The following is a 16,918-nucleotide window of genomic DNA, read 5'->3' on the forward strand; positions in this document are numbered from 1 at the left end:
TTTTAGATTTCCTTTTAGTTTTCTGTTTCCTAGTTTAGTTATTCTTCAAGCCTATATAAAGGCTAGATTAAGTCTTGTAAGAGCTATCTATTACTCAATCAAATTATTAAACACAAAACTTATCTTTCTCTTCTTGCTTGAATTCTCTTCTCTTCTTGCTTATAGCAATCTAATATTGCTTTCTTTTACCTTGTTCCACATTAGATTCATTACTAATGATAGGACATATATAACTCAATGACACCAAGTGGTAAGTAGGTCCTTTATTTAATTACCTGCTAGTTTCCTTAATAATACTGTTCTAATATTGAATTCATCAGACAAAAGAGCAAAGTTCTGTTTTCAAAAAGGCAGGGCACACATATACATCAAAGATGACTTTATTCGACATTCAATTTTAAGAATTTTCTGTTTTTCTTAAGTTGGTTCTTAGTGGATGCCACGGATGTTAGTTCATGAAGTTATGTTTGTATTCTCGAACATGTAGTTCATCTTTAACTGCGAGTGCTTGTAGTTTTGCTCAAGCTTGATGACATACTACTTACTAAAAATTTCAGGTAGCAGAAGTAAGGGGTTTACATCTTTTGATGTCTTCCACATCTCCATGCATTATAAACAAGACAGTACAACAAACCTGAACTTAAAAGTTTCAGGCGACAGACGGGAACTTCTAGATATCTTATTATTCCAAGTACTTTCAGCATTTTATAGTTCATCCATTTTGTGTTCGTTCATTTTAACAGTATGTTGTATGTATTTATGGAATATTGAGGAACTAACAGATCCTAAATTGCACCCAAAATCTATGTACTTTGTAACTTGAGACGGGAAAATGTGGCTTCGTGGATATGTTGTTTGATTTGGAATCTATGTTCTATTTGTTGTCAGCTACTGCTTTGTCTATTTCCTTTCTTGACGTATGTCAAATGCTCGACCAACGTGCAAACTCGTCACGGGGTAAATGTAAAACGAGACCAATGAGCTAACTTGGACACGGTGTGAGCTGTAATCCGTCACCAATGATCAAATTAGGACACTGTTTCATATAAAATTTCGTGCCTAAAGAAATTTTGGTCGCGGTGAAATTCAGAGACCATATAAACATACTTTTGGCCTCGCAGGCTTTGGTCACGGTTTTTCAAAAATGAAATACGGTGACTATAAACCTTTGGTCACGGTAATTTACCGGGGCTAAAGGGACCTTTTGTACTAGTGAATGTACTGCATGGGAGTACTTTAGATTCGAGAGATCAATCTGTACAAATCCGTCCTAAACCAAGAAATGGATGTTCCAGACTTGCTTCGGTCACAAAGTGAAGGAGAAGGGTTGGTGTTAGGGAGGGAAGCAAAGAGAGTGTTGAAGCCAGAATAGTTGATTCTGAAAGGTGTGGTTGTTTTATGACTTGTATCAGAAGGTAAAGCTGGATAGCCAAGATGGAAAGCTACCAGGTGATTTCTGAGTGTGGTAGTGTTCTCCTGACCAAAACTTCTTGTTTGGTGGAAATAGGTGAAACCTATTTATACAAGTCGTAATAAAACGTAGCCTGGCTTCGTAAGAAGTTGAAGCGGTTGAGTGGTGAAAGAAAGTGGTAACGGGTAACGCCTGTAATTGATGTTTCCATAATGAGGATACGTTTCACCACTTATTTCTTACCATTACTAACCGCCTCACCTTTATGAAACTTTCTTGTAACGGGCGTACTACACGCCGCACGCTGTAAACCGCCAGACCAATACCCTGATGAGCATCCCCTAGTTTGTGACATGTTTTGATGTCTCGAGTGTTTTCATGGAAAAGGTGTAGCATGCTGCTAGTGTATGGAAACTTAAGATTGATAGGTTTGCCGATTAGATGGCGACCTTCGACGGCTGAAATTTGCATCTCAAGAGGAAGGGCAGCCGTTGATCATGGCTACCCTCCGTTGACAGTCGGCGGAGTGGCCGCGGCGTGGCTTGTGGATGCTCTTGGCGTGGCCAATTAGGGTTTGGTGTCGTGACCAAAGAATTGACATTGTATCCAAGACTGTGTCGTGGGCAAGAATTGGCAGCGTAGCCAAATTAGGGTTTGGTGCCGTGACCAAAGAATTGGCATCATAGCCAAGAGGTTTCCACAAGTCGTTTGGTTTGGTGGCAAGCTTGTACGGCTGAGATCTGCATCTCGGGAGGAAGAGTGGTCGTTGATCGTGGCTACCTTCCGTTTGGCGGCTAGCGGCATGGTGGCATGGCCTGCATGCTCATGCATACTTTAGGCGCGGCCAAATTAGGGTTTTCGCATAAACCGTGGAATTTGACATTGCGATCCGAAGTTGCCATAAGTTTGGTGGCGAACTTGTACGGCTGAGATCTGCATCTCAGGAGGAAAGGTAGACGTTGATCGTGGCTACCTTTCGTTTCGCGGCCAGCGGTATGGTGGCATGGCCAGCATGCTCGTGCATATTTTAGGCGCGGCCAAATTAGGATTTTGGCATAAACCGTGGAATTTGGAATTGCGACCCGATGTTGCCACAAGTTTGGTGGCGAACTTGGACGGCTGAGATCTGAATCTCAGGAGGAAGGGTAGCCGTTGATCGTGGTTACCTTTCGTTTGGCGGCCAGCGGTATGGTGTCATGGCCGGCATGCTCATGCATACTTTAGGTGCGGCCAAATTAGGGTTTTGGCATAAACCGTGGAATTTGGCATTGCGACCAAAGGTTGCCACAAGTTTGGTGGCGAACTTGTAAGGCTGAGATCTGCATCTCAGGTGGAAGGATAGTCGTTGATCGTGGACACCTTTCGTTGGCGCCTGGTGTGGCTGGCATGGCTCGCGCATGCCTTTGGCACAATGGCGTGACCAAATTAGGGTTTGGCAACACAAAACAAGGAATTTGGCGTTGCGGCCAAAAGTTTTCCATAGGTCGGTTTGGTGGCGAACTTGGACGACCGATATCTGCATCTCAGGAGGAAGGGTAGCCGTCGATCGTGGCTACCTTTCTTTGGCGCCTGGTGTGGCTGGAATGGCTCGCCATGCCTTTGGCACAGTGGCGTGACCAAATTAGGGTTTGGCGGCACAAACCAAGGAATTTGGCGTTGTGGCCAAAAGTTTGCCATAGGTCGGTTTGGTGGCGAACTTGGACGGCCGACATCTGCATCTCAGGAGGAAGGGTAGCCGTCGATTATGGCTACCTTTCGTTGGCGCCTGGTGTGGCTGGCATGGCTCACGCATGCCTTTGGCACAGTGGAGTGACCAAATTAGGGTTTGGCGGCACAAACCAAGGAATTTTGCGTTGTGGCCAAAAGTATGCCAGAGGTCGGTTTGGGGGCGAACTTGGACGGCAGAGATCTGCATCTCAGGTGGAAGGGTAGCCGTTGATCGTGGCTACCTTCCGTTGGCACCTGGTGTGGCAGGCATGGCTCGTGCATGCCTTTGGCACAGTGGCATGGCTGGCATGCCTTTGGCACGACGGTGTGGCTTGCATGGCTGGCATGCCCTTTGGCACAGTGTGGCAGGCATGAGCAAAGAAGATACCAGCCAATACTAAGGGTTCTGTCGTGGAACATAGCAAAAAAAAAGGTACCCGAGTAAATTTCCCGTAGACGTATTCAAAGGCTCAATAAATGTGCTAGTGGAGATATTGGTACTCACGGCTCCGTTTTCTTACAAAGTGACGTCACGTCAGACTAAGGTTTTACGATTTTAACCCTAAGTTAAAAACCACCATCAACATTGAGTCCCTTGCTTAGCTCGGAACATTGGCCTTGTTGCGAGGTAAGTATGAGATGGTGACAGACAAGGAAAAAATCGAAACGGCGAGTCATGAAAAGATGATCAGGAAGAGCCGGCTAACCTTTTTGGGAGGTAAGAATAATCCGTGACTCTTGCGCTGGCGGCTTTCCGTAAATTCGGCTCGTGGTGCTGCTGGCTAGGCTGCAGAGCGGTAGATGTGATGCGTCAGCGGAGCGTCAGTGGAGCGTCAGCTTCGTGGGTCTGGTTTTCTTCTTCCGTGCGTGTTTAATGTCTCTGTGGAAGCCAAATGTTTGTTCCAGGTGCATGTCCACGCCAGGGCTTTGAGCCAGGAAACGCACTCCTCCTTCGAAGATTTGACCGTTTTTTTTATATTTTCGTTAGGGTTTCGACGAGAAATTTAATTGAGGATGATTTTTCGGCTGTCATGTAGGCTCATCACGTTTTCTCAGCATTCGTTTCTCTCTAGGGTTTCCGCAGTATATATGCTGGTGAAACTGTATCATCCTTCCAAGTTAAAGGCAGAGGTTTCTCTTGTTGAATCCATATTTCTTTCATCATGTCGAGCAGAAGTGAATCATCCTCGAGCCGGCCAGATTTTTCATCCAAGCACAAGCGATCTGGCTCTTGCAACAATTCCCCCATTCGGATTTTCCGATTCAAGAAGATCATACCGGTATGCTTTCGTTAACCAATAGATATTTGTTTATTATTGCTGACGAGTGAAGAAGGGATACTTTCTTTTGCGTAGAGATATCCAACTGGGACATGTGTGACCGTCGTTGATGATGATGATCTGGCCGCCCCCCTTTCTTCGAACCCGAGCACACCTACCACTGCTGATCTGGAAAATGCTGATTTAGGTATCTCTTGCCATGAATATCCCAATGCAGGCTTGTCATTTGAAATCCGCATGAAGTGTTTATCTTCTAGCTACCGAAGCGTCGGTAAATTCTTAGTGCGAAAGGAATTCGTGATTCTGTATACGAAAATATGGAGAAGATATGGCCATATTGCCACCAGGAACGTGGTGAAGCATTGTTCGTCGGCCTTGGTTACCAAAGTGAATTGTCTTCTGCATATGATTGTTGAAATGGAAGGCACATCCATCCGCAACGTCACAGAATTAACTATTGAAAGGTGGGAAAACATGGTGTCTACCTGTGAATCCCTTGAGTTTAATGTAAGTTGGTTGCGGCATCGTCTTGGCATTGTGAAGGTTGACAGAGCCGGTATTCTTTCTAACGTCGTTCCCGTCACAAAATCCATTTTGGAAGAGGAGAAGGCTCTGGCCGTGGAGTCACAGAAGGTGGAAGAGTCAATCCAAAACTTGAAGAGCAGGACTGAATGGTATCAAAACCGGTTGAAGATGATGCTTTCTAGAAATTATAACCTGTTGGATGGGCTTTTCTGCGTTACGTAGTTGTGAGATGCTCGGTTTTTTTTTCTGAGCCTCGAGCATGTATTTTTTTTGTATCGGTTTTGAAGAAATAAGAGAATTTTATTAATTTGCTTCAATTAAAAGAAACTTGGTAACTGAGATGTGAAAGAAAGCGGAAAATATGCTTGTCTAGTCGTGCTATGATGCAGCAAGGTGTGAGGCGACGGTCAGGCGTAGTATGCTTTGAGCCACTTTCGGCTGATGACTGCCTCCAGTTTTACTCCGTCTTCTTTAATGACCTTGTAGTACCCACTGTTGTATGCTTTCGTGACTCTATAAGGGACTTCCCATTTTGGGGAGAATTTTGGTGTGGACACGTCTTGCTGGATGTGTTTGGCAGTCTTCAGTACCAAATCTCCTACTTGAAAAACCCGAGGTTTCACAGCTTTGTCATATGCTCTGGAAACTCTATTTCTGTATGCTTGCGCGTGTTCTTCCGGTCTGGATCTTCTGGAATCCACGGTGTCCAACTCTGCTACCCTGGCGTTCGATGCTTCAGCTTCATTCCATTGAACTCCGCTTGCTTCGGAAATCCTAGATGATGGGATTTAGATTTATGCTGGGAGGATAGCGTCTGCGCCGTAGACGAGGGAATATGGAGAGGCACCAGTGGAACTCCTTGGTGATGTCCGGTACGCCCAAAATGCCATTGGAAATTGTTCGTGCCATGTCCGAGGATTATCGTGTACTGTCTGACTGAGGATTCGGATCAAAGTCTTGTTAGTGCTTTCGTCCTGTCTGTTTCTTTGAGGATAGTACACGATGGAGAAAAATTGCTTGATTCCATATTCTTCAAGTGATTCCCGTACTTTCTTGTTGGAGAAAGGAGTGTCGTTGTCGGTGATGATGTGCTTAGGCACGCCAAATCGGCAGATGATGTACTCCTTAATGAACGTCGCGATTGTGGCTCCCGTAGTTCCTCGTAGAGGGATGGCTTCGAACCATTTGGTGAAATACTCGGTTGCAGTTATTATGTACTCGTGCTTCTTTGACGACATCGGGTTGATCTTTCCAATGATGTCGAGTCCCCAGCTATAAAAGGGCCACGGACTGCTTATCGAGTGCAAAGGAGTCGGAGTTGCATGGATAAGGTTCCCATGGATTTGGCATTTTTTGCATTTATGAACAAAGGCAGCCGCGTCATCATCCATGGTTGGCCAGTAGTATCTCTCGTGTATCTGGAGAAATAGCTTTCGTTTTCCTTGGTGTTTACCTTCGTGCATTTCTTTCAGCATGTTCGGGATTTCTGCCTTATTTAAACACCGTAACAAACTTCCTCTGAAGCTTTTACGATATAAGACTCCTTCGTGGAATGTGAACCTCTCGGACCTTTTCTTCATCTTGGTTGCGTTCTTCTTGCTGGTAGGGAGCACGCTGTCGCGAAGGTAGCTGATGTATGGCGCTTTCCAGTCCCAAGCGTGGCCAATATTGAGGATTTCCAACTGATGTGGTGGCCCTTGGAAATTGGAACAAGACCCTTGGAGTAACCGAGATTGAGCTTCCATTTCTGGCCAGTAGTAGCCAAGGCGTTGCAAACGGCGGTAAAGCGTTACCACTAGTGTTAGCCTGCAAATCTCATCATGAATACGGCTAAGCTGTTGTTGCGCCTCCTCTTCCCCAAGGTACCTTGACAAGGAACTGTCCGGGTTCTGGTGATACAGCACTCCTCGAAGCACGCAGAAATTTTGTGAAGTTTTGAGACTAACCTTTCCTTGAGAAAGTGAGCTGTTAAGTTCTTGGATAATCGGTGTTCTCCAGTCGCCGGCTTTGGTTTCCTCGGGTTGTGAAAGCCATGTTGAAGCCACGGTTCGTCTCTTCACCTTCAGGGTTTCCTCAAAACCTTCGAACTACAGCTTTGATGCTAATGTGGCTAGGCAATCAGCGTGTTTGTTGCTGTCGCGGGCGACATGTGTTATGGTCGCATTGGAGAAGTAATTTAGTAGAATTTGTGCCTCGGTTATATACAGGGCCAATGTCACTTCCTTCAGTGTGTACACTCCATTCATCTGGTTGACCAGGAGTTTAGAATCGCCTCTTATTTCCAGACGCGTGGCTCCAGCTTGCTTAGCTAATGACAATCCTATGAGAAAGGCTTCGTATTCTGCTGAATTATTGGTGCAATGAAAATCTAGCTTGAAGGAGTGTGAGAAGACATCACCGGTTGGGGATACTAGGACCACGCCTACTCCCCCGATATTATTGCTAGGGGTGGCAGAGCCGTCGAAAAATAGTATCCACGCTTCTTCTTTGACAAAAGAGATTTCCGGAAAATCTCCAGGAAGGTCTTCATGTAGTGTTGTATTATTCTCTCCTGGGAAAGCTGCTATAAAATCTGCAATCGCTTGTCCTTTTATATCTCTTGGGGAAGCACATGTTATATCAAACTCTAACATTTGGAGGAGCCACTTGGATAGTCTTCCTATCAGGGCCAGTTTTGAGAGCAGGAACTTCACGGGATCAGACTTAGATATCAGCATTACCTTGTTTGAGAGCAGATAATGCCTGAATTTCTAGATGGAGTGAATCAGGGCTAGGCATGCCTTTTCTGCTTTGGGATATCTGAGTTTGGCATCTCTCAAGGTCCGACTGAAGTAGTATATGGGGTGCTCAACTCCTTCGTCATCTTCTTGGGAGAGAAGAGCTCCGACAGCGGTGTCGCTAAAGGCGGTGTAGAGGCACAATGGTCTTCCTTGCATGGGGGATTTCATGACGGCTGGGGATGACAGTACTTGTTTAATTTTCTGAAACGCCTCCTGTTGTAGCGTGGTCCAAACAAAGCTTGCTCCCTTCTTCATCAAGGGAGTGAATGAAGCAACAAGTTGAGCTAAACCCCGTATAAAACGCCGAATGTAGTTTACCTTACCCATGAAACTCTGGAGTTCCTTCACAGTTCGCGGGGATGGCATCGTGAGGATGGCTTGGGTTTTGACTGGATCGACTTTGATTCCTCCGGCGGTCACCTAGAAACCTAAGAGTTTTACCGAAGAAACACCAAAAGAACACTTCAACGAGTTCATCTTCAGCTTGTACTCGCGACATCTTTCAAACACTTTTCGTAGAACCTCTGTATGGGCCTCCCGGGTTTTTGATTTAACCACTATGTCATCTACATAATCTTCAACTTCCTTGTGCATCATGTCATGAAAAATAGTGGTCATGGCGCGTTGGTATGTGGCGCCAGTATTTTTCAAGCCGAAGGGCATTACAGTATAGTAAAAGTTTCCAAGAGGAGTTCGAAAAGCCGTCTTACTTGCGTCGTGCTCGTACATTTTTGTTTGATTGTAGTCGTTGTATCCGTCCATAAAGGAGAACATATCGTGTCCACTGGTGGCGCCTACCAGCATGTCGATGTTAGCAAGAGGAAAATCGTCCTTAGGGCAGCATTTGTTCAGATCCCTAAAATCGACACAACACCTGATTTGGCCGCTCTTTTTCACTGGAACTACGTTGGCTAGCCAAGTGGGATGGTGAATGGGTTTGATGAAACCAGCAGCCAGCAGTTTTTGAATCTCTATCTTGATCTGTTCCTCCACATCGTGTCTGAACTGTCTCGGAGGTTGTTTGACCGGTTTGGATCCGTGTATTATGTGTAGATGATGAGTGACCAGCTTCTCGTCCAAGCCAGGCATTTCCTCGTCTTTCCACGCGAATACATCTTGATATTCCTTGATAAGGTTCACAAGCTTTGCGCGTTCGTCGGCGCATAAAGTTGAGCTGATTTAGACAAGTCGTGGAGATTCCTCGCTTCCGATGTTTACAATTTCAAGTTCATCCGTGGTGGAGTTGGTTCTGTCATGTAGTTGACGTGGTGATTGCATTCTATTGGGCGGAGAGACTGGGTAGTAGCCTCCCCTGTTAATTGTTAATAGCGGCGCCGATATACGGTTCTCCCTTCCTCATCACGACTTACAATAAAACCCCGCTCCCGTTTGGTATGGGAGCGAGCCAAATTTCCACTTGATGAGAGGAAGCTGGCATGCTTTTTCTTTGAAGGGATGGTGTGAGATCGGGTGAGCTTGTCGTCTTCTTCGATTGACGTCGGCAGTGGAGTGCAGCGAGCCTTGCCTGCCGGGCCGCGCGAATCTTTCTTCGGTTCGAACATCTCCATGCCACATATTGATGCGTAAGGAGATAATGACGCGGGGATGCGGATGACTTCTCTGTTCAACATGGTTTTCAGGAATTGGTGATATGTCGAAGGAACGATCCTGTTATCATGGAGCCACGGTCTTCCCAGTATCATGTGGTAATCTGGCTCCTTCTCGATTACTTCGAATTTCACCGTTGACTGGACTGGTCCCACTGACAAATTCAGGTTGATGTATCCGTACGTGCTGGTTTGGTTTCCTTCGAAATCTTTCATCGTGGTAGGTTGCCGTATAAATTCGCTTGGCCGCACCTTTGTTGTCCTGAGCGTTCTGAGGGCAATGACATTGGAGGACGCACCCGTGTCTACGAGGGACCTTTTGAACTCTACATCCTTGATACGAGCAGTGACGTGTAGGGCCCGGTTATGTCCTTCTTCTGCCATTATGTCGTTGTCGTTGACGGACATCTCTGATATTCTTGAAGTTTCCAGGCGTGAAGGGACCAAACACGCGTTTACGACTATTTGATTGATAGCGGTAAATGTCTCCGCTCGTTGATCCTTTGACATATGTAGAAGTTCACATAAATTTTCCACCAACGTGGTTACCTCCTGACAGACCGGTTTCTGATTGATGGTGAAACTGTTGACCTGAGAGTGATCGTCCGGGATGTCAGTCCCCAGTCTTGGAGTTTTCAGGTCGTGTGAGTCACCCGAATCCGACGTCAAGCTGATAAGGAAGTCGAGTATGTTGTTAATCGCCTCCTTAATCAGGTCCATGTTCCTGGTGTGGATCTCCTGACCCATGACAATTCGGCCAGCCTTGGAATTTCTCCATCGGCTTCGCCATTAGATGTCGTGTTGGGAGAGGAAACGTCATCATTCTCCAGAGTCTGAGCGGAATTTGGGATTATGGACTCAGTTCTAAGACCGACCATATTCTGGAGTTTGAGTTGAGAAGTAAAATCGGGAATTGGAAATTGATATCGTAATCGAGAGATTAATCTTCCACTGTGGTCGCCAATTGTTAGAGGGTGATAACAATTTCTGCTGATTTCGGTAATTTCGTGTGTGTGGGTGAGAAACGGGTCTAAACCCTAAAAAATGTACTGCACGAGAGTACTTTAGATTCGAGAGGTCAATCTGTACAAATCCGGCCTAAACCAAGAAATGGACGTTCCAGACTTGCTTCGGTCACAAAGTGAAGGAGAAGGGTTGGTCTTAGGGAGGGAAGCGAAGAGAGTGCTGAAGCCAGAATAGTTGATTCTGAAAGGTGTGGTTGTTTTACGACTTGTATCAGAAGGTAAAGCTGGATTGCCAAGATGGAAAGCTACCAGGTGATTTCTGAGTGTTGAAGTGTTCACCTGACCAAAACTTGTTGTTTGGTGGAAATAGGTGAAACCTATTTATACAAGTCGTAATAAAACGTACTCTGGCTTCGTAAGAAGTGGAAGTGGTTGAGTGGTGAAAAAAAGTGGTAACGGGTAACGCCTGGAATTGATGTTTCCATAATGAGGATACGTTTCACCACTTATTTCTTGTCATTGCTAACTGCCTCACCTTTATGACACTTTCTTGTAACGGGCATACTGCACGCCGCACGTTGTAAACCGCCAGACCAATACCCTGATGAGCATCCCCCAGTTTGTGACATGTTTTGATGTCTCGAGTGTTTTCATGGAAAACGTGTAGCATGCTGCTAGCGTATGGCAAGTTAAGATTGAGAGGTTTGTCGATTCGGTGGCGACCTTCGATGGCTGAGATTTGCATCTCAAGAGGAAGGGTAGCCGTTGACCATGGCTACCCTCTGTTAGCAGCCGACAGAGTGACCGCGGCGCGACTTGTGCATGCTCTTGGCGTGGCCAATTAGGGTTTGGTGTCGTGACCAAAGAAATTGGCATTGTAGCCAAGAGTGTGCCGTGGCCAAGAATTGACAGCATAGCCAAATTAGGGTTTGGTGCCGTGACCAAAGAATTAGCATCGTAGCCAAAAGGTTTCCACAAGTCGTTTGGTTTGGTGGCAAGCTTGTACGCCTGAGATCTGCATCTCGGGAGGAAAAGTAGTCGTTGATCGCGGATACCTTCCGTTTGGCCGCCAGCGGCATGCTCGTGCATACTTTAGGCGCGGCCAAATTAGGGTTTTGGCATAAACCGTGGAATTTGTCATTGCAACCCGAAGTTGCCACAAGTTTGGTGGCGAACTTGTATGGATGAGATCTGAATCTCAGGAGGAAGGGTAGCCGTTGATCGTGGCTACCTTTCGTTTGGCGGCCAGCGACATGGTGGCATGGCCTTCATGCTCGTGCATACTTTAGGCGCGGCCAAATTAGGGTTTTGGCATAAACCGTGGAATTTGACATTGCGACCAAAATTTTCCACAAGTTTGGTGGCGAACTTGTAAAGCTGAGATCTGAATCTCAGGTAGAAGGGTAGCCGTTGATCGTGGATACCTTTCGTTGGCTCCTGGTGTGGATGGCATGGCTCACACATGCCTTTGGCATAATGGGGTGACCAAATTAGGGTTTGGCGGCACAAACCAAGGAATTTGGCGTTGTGGCCAAAAGTTTTCCAGAGGTCGGTTTGGTGGCGAACTTGGACGACCGATATCTGCATCTCAGGAGGAAGGGTAGCCATCGATCGTGGATACCTTTCGTTGGCGCCTGGTGTGGCTGGCATGGCTCGCGCATGCCTTTGGCACAGTGGCGTGATCAAATTAGGGTTTGGCGGCACAAACCAAGGAATTTTGCATTGTGGCCAAAAGTTTGCCAGAGGTCGGTTTGGTGGCGAACTTGGACGGCCGAGATCTGCATCTTAGGAGGTAGGGTAGCCGTCGATTATGGCTACCTTTCGTTGGCGCCTGGTGTGGCTGGCATGGATCGCGCATGCCTTTGGCACAGTGGAGTGACCAAATTAGGGTTTGGCGCACAAACCAAGGAATTTGGCGTTGTGGCCAAAAGTTTGCCAGAGGTCGGTTTGGTGGCGAACTTGGACGGCCGAGATCTGCATCTTAGGTGGAAGGGTAGTCGTTGATCGTGGCTACCTTTCGTTGGCGCCTGGTGTGGCTGGCATGGCTCGCGCATGCCTTTGGCACAGTGGCGTGACCAAATTAGGGTTTGGCGGCACAAACCAAGGAATTTGGCGTTGTGGCCAAAAGTTTGTCAGAGGTCGGTTTGGTGGAGAACTTGGACGGCCGAGATCTACATCTCAGGAGGAAGGGTAGTCGTCGATTATGGCTACCTGCCGTTGGCGCCTGGTGTGTCTGGCGTGGCTCGCGCGTGCCTTTGGCACAGTGGCGTGACCAAATTAAGGTTTGGCGGCACAAACCAAGGAATTTGGCGTATTGGCCAAAAGTTGCCAGAGGTCGGTTTGGTGGCGATCTTGGACGGTCGAGATCTGCATCTCAGGTGGAAGGGTAGCCGTTGATCGTGGCTACCTTTCGTTGGCGCCTGGTGTGGCTGGCATGGCTCGCGCATGCCTTTGGCACAGTGGTTTGACCAAATTCGGGTTTGGTGGCACAAACCAAGGAATTTGGCGTTGTGGCCAAAAGTTGCCAGAGGTCAGTTTGGTGGCAAACTTGGACGGCCGAGATCGGCATCTCAGGTGGAAGGGTAGTCGTTGATCGTGGCTACCTTCCGTTGGCGCCTGGTGTGGTTGGCATGGCTTGCGCATGCCTTTGGCACAGTGGCGTGGCTGGCATGGCTTGCATGACTCGTGCATGCCTTTGGCACAGTGACGTGGCTGGCATGGCTGGCATGTCTTTGGCACGGTGGCGTGGCTGGCATGCCTTTGGCACGGTGGCGTGGCTGGCATGACTGGCATGCCCTTTGGCACAGTGTAGCTGGTATGAGCGAAGAAGATGGCAGCCAATACTAAGGGTTCTGCCGTGGAACATAGCAAAAAAAAAAAGATACCCGGGTAAATTTCTCGTAGACTTATTGAAAGGCTCAATAAATGTGCTAGTGGAGATATTGGTACTCATGGCTCCGTTTTCTTATAGAATGACGTCACGTCAGATTAAGATTTTACGATTTTACCCCTAAGTTAAAAACCACCATCAACAGGTACGCATCCGGGTATGCATACTAACACTAGTCCAAAATCTTTTTTTTTGGACACTTCAGGATTTGATAAAAGGACAGATTAGGCATGTCATTAAATATTCTACAGATGAGATTTGTCAAATAATTTAGGCGTGATTAATTAACGCTAACAACCTGTAATTTCTTTTCCTATTTGTTTGCCCCTATATTCCCTTAATTTTCCACCCCTATCGGATCAAAACACCAACCCTTGGATCACTTTAATCGTAGGGCCTATAATTAGATTTAGGAACTTCTCAAAACCGAATCGTAGCAACTTCGTGTTTATCAAAACTGAAACTTCCTAACTTCCCCCACTCGATTCTTCTGAGTTTCTTTTTCTTAACACAGCCATTAAACTTGATTAGCGTATTTAATCAACTTCATCACGTAAATCTTTAATTTTCTCTAAAACCCCAATTTTTACTGAAACTTGAACCCATTTCGATTCCGATTCCAATTCCAATTTCTAAACAAAGATTTAGCGGTGAAAGTGGTGGTGGGTTGATGCCAAAGACGAACATAGGGAAGATTTCATCATCATCTAGATCTGGACTAGAAATCTTTCGTAAGGTGAATAAACCCAGGTGGACGAGAGATAGAGATGTAAAATCAGTATAGATTCGTGTAATTTTGATATTTTTTTTCTTTTCCAGATTTAATTACTTATTTGTTTGTTTGATTAGAGATTGAAGAGGAGTAGAGGAGGATTGTATTTGATTAGATATTTAAGAGGAGAAGAGGAGGATTGTACAAGAGTTATCGAACTAGACAGTAATTCATCAATCTCTCTAATTTTTGGTTTCTATTTTATTAAATATGATGATCTTTTTATTTTAATCAGCCCTTACATGCAACCTGTATGGGATTATTCACTAGGCTTAATGATACAACCATAATTTTAGTAGTTTGGGTACAGATGTGTGTGGTTACTGGCAACTAAGGGGAAGGTGAAAATAATTTGCGATAATATTGGTTCTTCTTTTTGTTCTGTATATTTGAATGTTACCCTGTGATCTTCATTGTGTATGATTGGTTTGGTATGCTTGTTTATTTTATATCCAAGTCCAGCAATTTTTGCTCGATACATCTTTCGCATTACAGTTTCCGACCAAATTTTTTTTTGTTTGTTATAAAACAAAGAAGTTTCTTGGTTGCTTACATTTTTTTCTTCTCTTTTATATTTTTTTTGTAGGAGTGGGAGGTGTTGCAGGAGTTGATGGTGTATGGCAGGATTAGCAGGTGTTGTAAGAGTGGTATGACTAGTAGGAGTTGTTGGTGTATCTACGTCACCGTCTTTGACCGCTAATTTCATTTCACCAGCACAATGATTTCCTTCTGGACTTTAGAAATACATGGTTCCAGCTACTTAAGGGACTGTGCTACTTCAACCACTGTACGTACTTTTGGCTCCTGACCCAATAATCACTCTTGTGTACCACCTTTACTTATGCAATTGCCCATACGTCAAAGCTGATCAAGGTTATCCAAGAGCGGAATTTTAGTTAACAAAACTGTGCATAGTTGATAAGAATTGACACCAATATTAACTGTGTCGTAAAAGTAGAATGTTTTCGTTAAGCATATTACTGTTATCTTACTTCAAAATCATTCTCATTTTTAGTACTCTGTGATATTTATTGTGTCTGGTTGGTTTGATATGCTTGTTTGTTTTACATCAACTCATTTGTTGTTTTGTTTTTTCAATTCCTTTTGGTAACAAGGCACTCCTTGCATTACGGATTGCGTCATGGCAGAGCTTGTGAAATTGGGTCAGAAGTACCAAAAACAAGATATATGGTAAAAATTTCAAGCACATTTGAATTTATCTTGGAGTTTTGGTTGCATGATTACTAAATTTCAAGCACATTTGAATTTATCTTGGAGTTTTGGTTACATGGTTACTTTTCCGTTTTACTTGAATTGCAATATCATTCTTTATTCCCAGAAGTGCAACATTGGAAAATCCATTTACAAACCCTCTTTTCTGTTTTCGTTTGCCTGCTAGCATTATTGACGAGAGAGCTGCACTGTCATGGTCCAGGGTCGTCCTCGAGGTGATAAACTTTTGGTAATCTGCACTGTAATGTCAACTTTGTTCATCTGGCTCGGAATAGTCAGCTTGTATTGGTCTATCTTGGCTGCATGTGTTGGTAACACCCTTAACTGTCTTAACCTCTGTTGTTTTAAGCATGTTTGGCATGCCCACTACGTTCTCTACCAGTGGGTACCTTACCATCTAATGTTAATTAGATTCTCACCAAGTTTTCTGACCTATGTATGCTTTTCTCTGCAGTGACTTGCAGTAGTGGAGCTTGGATCTTTGAAAGGTCGTCATCCTTTACTGGAAGATGTAAAGAAGAAGGCAGTTGCACTTGGACATGTTAATTTTAGTACACCACCAAATGATGAAAATTATGAAGTCCTTATAGATGATAAAACAGATAGGAATATGGAACTATGTGTGGGAGATGGAAAACTTGGATATATTGATCCCAGTGAGACGATTGAATGGCCAAAGCAATACGTAACTCGTGCACTTGGATGTTAAATCGTAATGTTTTAATTTATTTTTATCGTTTTTTCTTCTTTGTTGTTATGAACATGAAGTAGCTTTTGTTGTTGAATTTAATTGTTGAGTTGTTAAATGAATTAAAAGTTAATTTTAATAGAATGGGTTACATTTGCTTACAACATTCATGTGTTGGCTTGTCTGTAGTATTATCATAAATCAGTAACGAACAAAGCAGAAAATAAAAGGAGAAAGGAAAAATAAATAAATTCTCACTCAATCAGATTCAGCTGAAATTGACTTACTTGAATCAGATTAGGCTGAATCTCTGATTACAGAATTTTGACAATCATCGTCAGTCGTTAATTTTAGACAAACGAAATTCGTTGTTAATTTTAGACAACTACGAACCGTCTTATAATAAATAATACACCAAATATATGACAGACGTTATTACAGACCATATTTGTCGTATAACTCGATTTTCGACAGTTTTGGTATGTCCTAAATTCCGCATTTTGGACTAGTAAATCTCATGAGTTCAGAAACTGCTTTGAGCTACACGTACGCGGTACGCATACCTTGGTAGCCTGAGTTCACGAATTGGGTTGGTACACATACCCGATATGTACACCATCTATGTCGAGTATTTTCAATGCATTCAAACTATTTTCTACAATATGTTTAGCATTTGATTAACTATCTAAGACATTTCTAAGACATTTTTGATCACTTAATCGCTTGTGATTGCGCAACAAGATTAAACTCTAAAGTGTTAAATAATGATGACTAAGCTTATGGTTCTACACGACTAACTGGCCATGAACTATCATTATACACGGCTCGGTTGCGTCTGACCATCATGTATATTCTACTATGTGATTTCAAGTCGAATTTATCATATGCTTACGTGAAACCCTAACCAGTGTTTCATCTAAACTTAGAAAGTGTTTGCTTGATTCTCAAGCTACCTAAGCTTGAATCTTAAGCGACCTTCGATCTTGAAAGTATTTAAATAAAGAGACTCAGACTAATGGGAAATTTAATCCCTGCCACCTTCGTGTGTCCTAGTTGCATG

At 44.4% G+C, this 16,918-nt stretch overlaps 1 long non-coding RNA gene across 5 annotated transcripts; it reads left to right on the plus strand.

Annotated features, from left to right (window-relative positions):
* The first annotated feature begins 13,634 nt into the window (after positions 1–13,634).
* On the plus strand, positions 13,635–16,022 carry LOC113309250. Of its 5 annotated transcripts, none has more exons than XR_003340463.1 (6): positions 13,635–13,934; positions 14,015–14,102; positions 14,524–14,724; positions 15,053–15,128; positions 15,337–15,481; positions 15,625–16,022. It is a non-coding gene; the product is annotated as an uncharacterized LOC113309250 (long non-coding RNA). The 5 variants fall into 5 exon arrangements; XR_003340464.1 differs by having other exon boundaries at positions 13,635–13,915; XR_003340462.1 differs by having other exon boundaries at positions 13,635–13,901.
* The last annotated feature ends 896 nt before the right edge of the window (positions 16,023–16,918 follow it).

Source organism: Papaver somniferum, chromosome 9 (assembly GCF_003573695.1).
Source record: "Papaver somniferum cultivar HN1 chromosome 9, ASM357369v1, whole genome shotgun sequence".
Classification (NCBI taxonomy): Eukaryota; Viridiplantae; Streptophyta; class Magnoliopsida; order Ranunculales; family Papaveraceae; genus Papaver; species Papaver somniferum.